The sequence below is a fragment of the Triticum dicoccoides genome, chromosome 4A (genome assembly GCF_002162155.2).
Source record: "Triticum dicoccoides isolate Atlit2015 ecotype Zavitan chromosome 4A, WEW_v2.0, whole genome shotgun sequence".
Lineage (NCBI taxonomy): Eukaryota > Viridiplantae > Streptophyta > Magnoliopsida > Poales > Poaceae > Triticum > Triticum dicoccoides.
In genome coordinates, this window is record NC_041386.1 from 121,509,377 (window position 1) to 121,515,649 (window position 6,273).

A 6,273-nucleotide genomic window follows, 5' to 3' on the forward strand; every position below is an offset into this window, starting at 1 on the left:
ATTAGGTCATCTTCGAAAATTTTGCTCCGAGAAGAAGGACCGGTAGCACAGTTAAAATTTAGCACGATAATGATATAGCCAACCGGGCTAGGAATGACTTGAAGGATTATTAAACTCGTAAGCAATGAAAATTACTTATAGTTATTGAATCGGAGTACAGACTCGATTCACTATCGGTGTCCTTGAGTGTCTAACAACTCAGAACCCGGGGAAATTTTTGGAATCAGTGAGAAATAATACTTGAAGAAGAACTCATAAGAAGTTATGCAGTTCCCTGATAATCTCGAGATACCAGGGGGGTAATACTCGACGACAAATCAAAGTAGAGGTTGGACTGGGGTATTACTCTGCAGAAGAGAAGTGCTTAAACTTGCACGAGAAATGGTATTTAAAGGAGAACGTGGTCGGATTGCAAAAGGCCAGATCCCAGATATAAGATGACTTATACCAAGGGAATAATTAATTTAAGAGAAGCTTTAATGATAAGATCTACATCGTGTCCATGGGAATGAACACAAAGTTCAAGGTCGACTCCCACTTCTCAAATGCATAACCTTTCATTCACTTCTCACCTCCGAGGAAGTTGTAGGGTTGAAATTTTATCTGGCAAAATACCAGAAGTGTATGACTCGTAAAAACTTTCGAGTTCACACATATTAAGGAAGGCATAGGTTCAACCCATTAGGGTATCGTGGAAACATATACCACAAGCTTCAATAGTAAATACCACCAGCTCGAAAACAGAGCATGGTTGAGAAAACAGAGGATACAATTTACCAAAGGCTTTATATATCCGTGGAAAGGCTCACAAGGTTATTTGAATATGAAGGACACTGTCGAATAATAATCCAATAAAGGATCTGACGGTCCATAGCGGAGCTGATGTGAGCATCGGCACACAATCAGTTGAAGATAGGATGCAAGGGCCTCGGATTATAGAACACCTGAATGATCCGATGCTTAGATATCAAAGGAATTATGATTTCCAAATAGAAGGATCAGAAGAAGACGCTCTGATCAAGGGTGGATAAGTTCAATAGACCTAAGAGTACAATTGACGACAAACAGATTGGTCGAGAACAAGCTCATGTTCAAAAATGACGTCTGAGCCAGAAAGATAATTTAAAAGGATCAACTGATAATTGCGTGCATTTGCACTCATGTTGAATCAATAGGATCAAAATTACGGTGTATAAGGATACTAACGAATATTGCCAGACATATGGAAAGCATCCATAATGCAAGCAGACAAGTATTGCAGAGCAATAAGATACTAAGGATTCTTGGAGGATCGAATAGTATTTCGAAGACCATTGTGAAACACATGAACAACTGGGGGGTGAGCGGATACTCGGTAAGTGCGAGAATTATCCGTAGGGGTATTCAGGTGACAAAGAACAACAAGGCAGTAAGCTCAAAGAATTCTCGGAACAACAGAGAGACTTTTGGGGTATCTTGTAATAACAAGATCAACTGGGAAACATTGTATGAATGTCGAGTATACATGGTTATCCATAGGGGTTTATCGATGGAAGGGAATTGCAAAAGCGACACCTTAAAGTCTCAAGAGAACATCGGAGAGTATCTTCGGATTCTTCTGGTGTAGCAGACGGTCATCTGGAGTGAGGGGGTCTCCAGGAGAAAGTTTTTCGAGAACCTAAAGTTAGTCCTTTTAGCAAAATCATTTAGCCCGAATAGGGGAGAGATTAGAGTCCCAGAGTAAAGATCGAGGAGTAAAAGATTCTAATACCACCCAATGGCGACGTGGGGCCGTAAGCCACACAACCATGTTAGTAAAAGTTTTGCAGTGACTAGACTCAACTGCGGCCAAGGAGTGTGGAAGGGGGATTCCTACAGGCAGTCGGCTCTGATGCCAATGTGACGCCCCCGATTCAATCGTACACTAATCATACACACAAACGTGTACGATCAAGATCAGGGACTCACGGGAAGATATCATAACACAACTCTACAAATAAAATAAGTCATACAAGCATCATATTACAAGCCAGGGGCCTCGAGGGCTCGAATACAAGAGCTCGATCATAGACGAGTCAGCGGAAGCAACAATATCTGAGTATAGACATAAGTTAAACAAGTTTGCCTTAAGAAGGCTAGCACTAACAGGGATACAGATCGAAAGAGGCGCAGGCCTCCTACCTGGGATTCTCCTAAACTACTCCTGGTCGTCGCCGACGGGCTGCACGTAGTAGTAGGAACCTCCCGAGTAGTAGTAGTCGTCATCAATAGTGGCGTCTGGTTCCTGGACTCCATCATCTGGTCGCAGCAATCGGGTATAGAAAGGGGGAAAAGAGGGAGCAAAGCAACCGTGAGTACTCATCCAAAGTACTCGCAAGCAAGGAGCTACACTACATATGTAGGCATTGGTATCAAATGGAATAAGGGTATCATATGTGGACTGAACTGCAGAATGCTGAAATAAGAGGGGGATAGCTAGTCCTATCGAAGACTACGCTTCTGGCCACCTCCATCTTGCCGCATGTAGAAGAGAGCAGAAGGTAAGTCCACCAAGTAGCATCGTGTAGCATAATCCTGACCGATGATCCTCCCTTCGTCGTCCTCTGAGAGCGATCACCGGTTGTATCTGGCACTTGGAAGGGTGTGTTTTATTAAGTATCCGGTTCTAGTTGTCATAAGGTCAAGGTACAACTCCAAGTCGTCCTGTTATCGAAGATCACGGCTATTCGAATATATTAACTTCCCTGCAAGGGTGCACCACATTTCCCAACACGCTCGATCCCCTTTGTCCGGACACACTTTCCTGGGTCACGCTCGGCCTCGGAAGATCAACACGTCGCAGACCTACCTAGGCACAACAGAGAGGTCAGCATGCCGGTCTAAATCCTATGGCGCAGGGGTCTGGGCCCATCGCCCATTGCACACCTGCACGTTGCGAGGGCGGCCGGAGAGTAGACCTAGCAACCTCCATTACAAAGGAAGTTGCGTTACGCGGTCCAACCCGACGCGCGCCGCTCAGTCGCTGACGTCACGAAGGCTTCGGCTGATACCACGACGTCGAGTTCCCATAACTGTCCCCCCGTAGATGGTTAGTGTGTATAGGCCAATAGACAGACTCAGATCAAATACCAGGATCTCGTTAAGCGTGTTAAGTATTCGCGAACGCCGACCAGGGCTAGGCCCACCTCTCTCCTAGGTGGTCTCAACCTGCCCTGTCGCTCCGCCACAAAGTAACAGTCGGGGGCCATTGGGAACTCAGGCCCATCACTACCTGGATGGAGCCACCTGCCCCTTCAGCCCCCATCTCCAAACAGTATCACCGGTAATGTAACAGTGTAAGTATATAGTATATTCCCGTGATCACCTCCCGAAGTGATCACGGCCCAGTAGTATAGCTTGGCAGACAGACAAGAGTGTAGGGCCACTGATGGAACACTAGCATCCTATACTAAGTAAAGGTAACAACAGTAGTAGCAAGGACAGGTTATGCAGCAGTATAGGATTAACTGAAACCAGTAGCATGCTACACTAATCTAATGAAAGCAGTATAGAGAAGAATAGGCGATATCTGGTGATCAAGGGGGGGGGGCTTGCCTGGTTGCTCTGGCAAGGAGGGGGTCGTCAACACCGTAGTCGATCGGGGGTACCGACAGCGGTCTCGGGGTCTACCAGAAAGAAGTAACGGAGGGGGTACAAAATAAATAACAGAGCAAACAAGGCAACACAAAGCATAACATGGCAATACACGGTGCTAGGTGTGCCCTATCGCAGTACTAGGTGATACCGGGAAAGAGGGGAAACATCCGGGAAAGGATTGCCGGTGTTTTGTGTTTTCGGACAGATAAACCGGAGGGGGAAAGTTGCAAGTTCGATAGGTTAGGGATGTGTGGCGGAAGAACGGGCTGCGTATCCGGATTCGTCTCATCGTTCCGAGCAACTTTCATGTACAAAGTTTTCCCACCGGAGCTACAGTTTATTTTATATTAATTTTCAAAGATTTAATCAATTTTATGGAATTATTAAATTTGAATAATAAACAGTGAAATACTTTTGTCACCTAGTGATGTGCCAGCCACCGTCAATGACATGTGGGGCCAGGTCAAAGTCAACAGCATAGTCAACTGTTGACTAGGTCAACCAGTGAATAGTGCGTGGGTCCCGCGTGTCATTAACTCACATTAACTAAACAACCTTAATTAGTTTTATCCAAATGATGATTAGGTTAATTTATTCTAATTAGTTTAGTTAAACAGGATTAATTAATTTAATTAACTCATTAATTAATTAATTAATTAATTACACGCATTTTTTCCTTTTTTAAAACAGTACATGGGCGTGGGCCCTTACTGGAAGTGGCTTAGGACCCAATCGGGCGGGCGGTTATGGGCGCTGGGTGCAGCCTGAGCGGGCGCACGCCCAGGGGCGCGCGGGACGGCGGACCGGGCGGGGCGCCGGAGCCTGGGGAGGCTGGTGGCCGGCAGTGAGGGGTGAAGCGGGGGTGGCTAAGCAGCACGGCAGCAACGGCCATAGGGAGCGGCGGGCGCATGGAGCACGTAGCGGAAGGGCAAGGCTTCGAGCACGCGAGTGAGGGTGGCCACAGGGAAGCGCCGGCAGCGGCAACAGCTGACGGTCAGCAGCTACGGCGGCCGCGATCGCGGGGCACCGACAGCCGGCAAGGGCGGGCGACTGCAGGCAAGGGCGGGCGACAACGGGCAAGGGCGGGCGACAGCGGGGTGCGGGCGTGCACGCGCGGGCACGCAAGCGGGCACAGAGGCGCGCGGGGGTGCAGGGGAGCGCCCAGGTGACGGTTCGGCGCGGGAGGACGCAGGCTTCAGAGAACTCCGGGCACGACAACGGGTCTACCAAGGAGGAAGAGAGGATGGGAAGGGGGCTCACATAGCCCTGTAGTTGAGCGAGGCGTGCTCGAGGAGGAGGACGAGGAAGGGACGGCGCCCGGGTCGCCGGTGATGAGGGCGGCGGGGCGACGGGGTCGAGGGCGCGGCGCAGGTACGGCGGCCTCGGCATGGGGCGAGGAGGAGGCCGAGGCACGCGGGACGATGCGGCGTCCGCGGAGACATCACGCAGCGGGCACGCCGGCGAGGTGGCCGTCGACGAGGCAGGCCACGGCGTTTGCGTTCCGAGCGGCGGCGGCGGTTCGATCCCCTTCTGGATCGGGGGAGCGGGAGAGACAAGAGAGTGGGGGGAGTGGGGAGTGAATGTCGGTTAGGGTTTGGGTGCCCAGGGGAACAAGGGAGTGCGTGGGGGGCGGCTGTGCCTGTGGCCTGGTGGGTAGCTGGGCCACGGCCCGGCAGGGGCTTTGTATCTTTTTTTAATCTTTTATGTTTTTATTTTATTTTCACTTTTCTGTTTTCTATTATAGTTTTAATAGCTTTTTGCTTTCTAAATTATAAGACCAGTACCTAAATGGAGGTTGCAAATTAGCCCCTCGCCACAATATATTTTGGTATTTAAAATATTTAGTTTGCATTTTTATAAATTTCAAAAAGGCATTTATAATAGGTTTAGCTGTTGTTTTATTTATTTTAGTGCATTGGAATACTTTACAGAAGTGTGGTTTCTTCTCCATAATTACCTACGCATTATATGGCACAACCCGAACATTTTAGTTCTAATATTTGAAAACTTTTATTGTTTGCTTGATTTTGAATTTGAATTCAAACCGGTTTCGAACTAACGCGAGATTAGCAACAGTAATCGAGGTGACGTGGCATCATTAGCAGAGGTTTACTGTAGCTTGAATATCCGGGCGTCACAAGGACGGCCCGCCGCACGGTCGGCTTACAAAAAGGCGACCGCCGTTGCTGATGTGTGGGCCCGTGCTCATAAATTAAGCTGACCAGATAGGTGGCGGGTCGTTGGACGACCGCCAAATGGGGCCACGGCGAACACCAAAAAGACATGCGTGGCGTCCGTTCCGCGTCCGCATCGACGCATTTGGGGCAAAAATTTGGGCCGCAAATGTGTCGGTGCAGACGCAAAGCGGGCGTCATTTGGGTTTGGGACACCACTTTTGCCCCCGCCAACCCAAACGGACGAGGGCGAATGAAATGAGTCGCCTCATTAGAGTTTCTCTTAATGCACAAACAATCACGCCACATACTCACACCACGTCCATGTATGATGTATGTATTGTATGATGTTGTAATTGCATGATGTATTGCTCTTCGTGCATAGGCACGTATATATGATGTACAGAGGTGGGCCATGGACCTCAACTATATACAAGAAACTAGGAGGTGGGCCCAATACACAATATGCACATAACACATATAC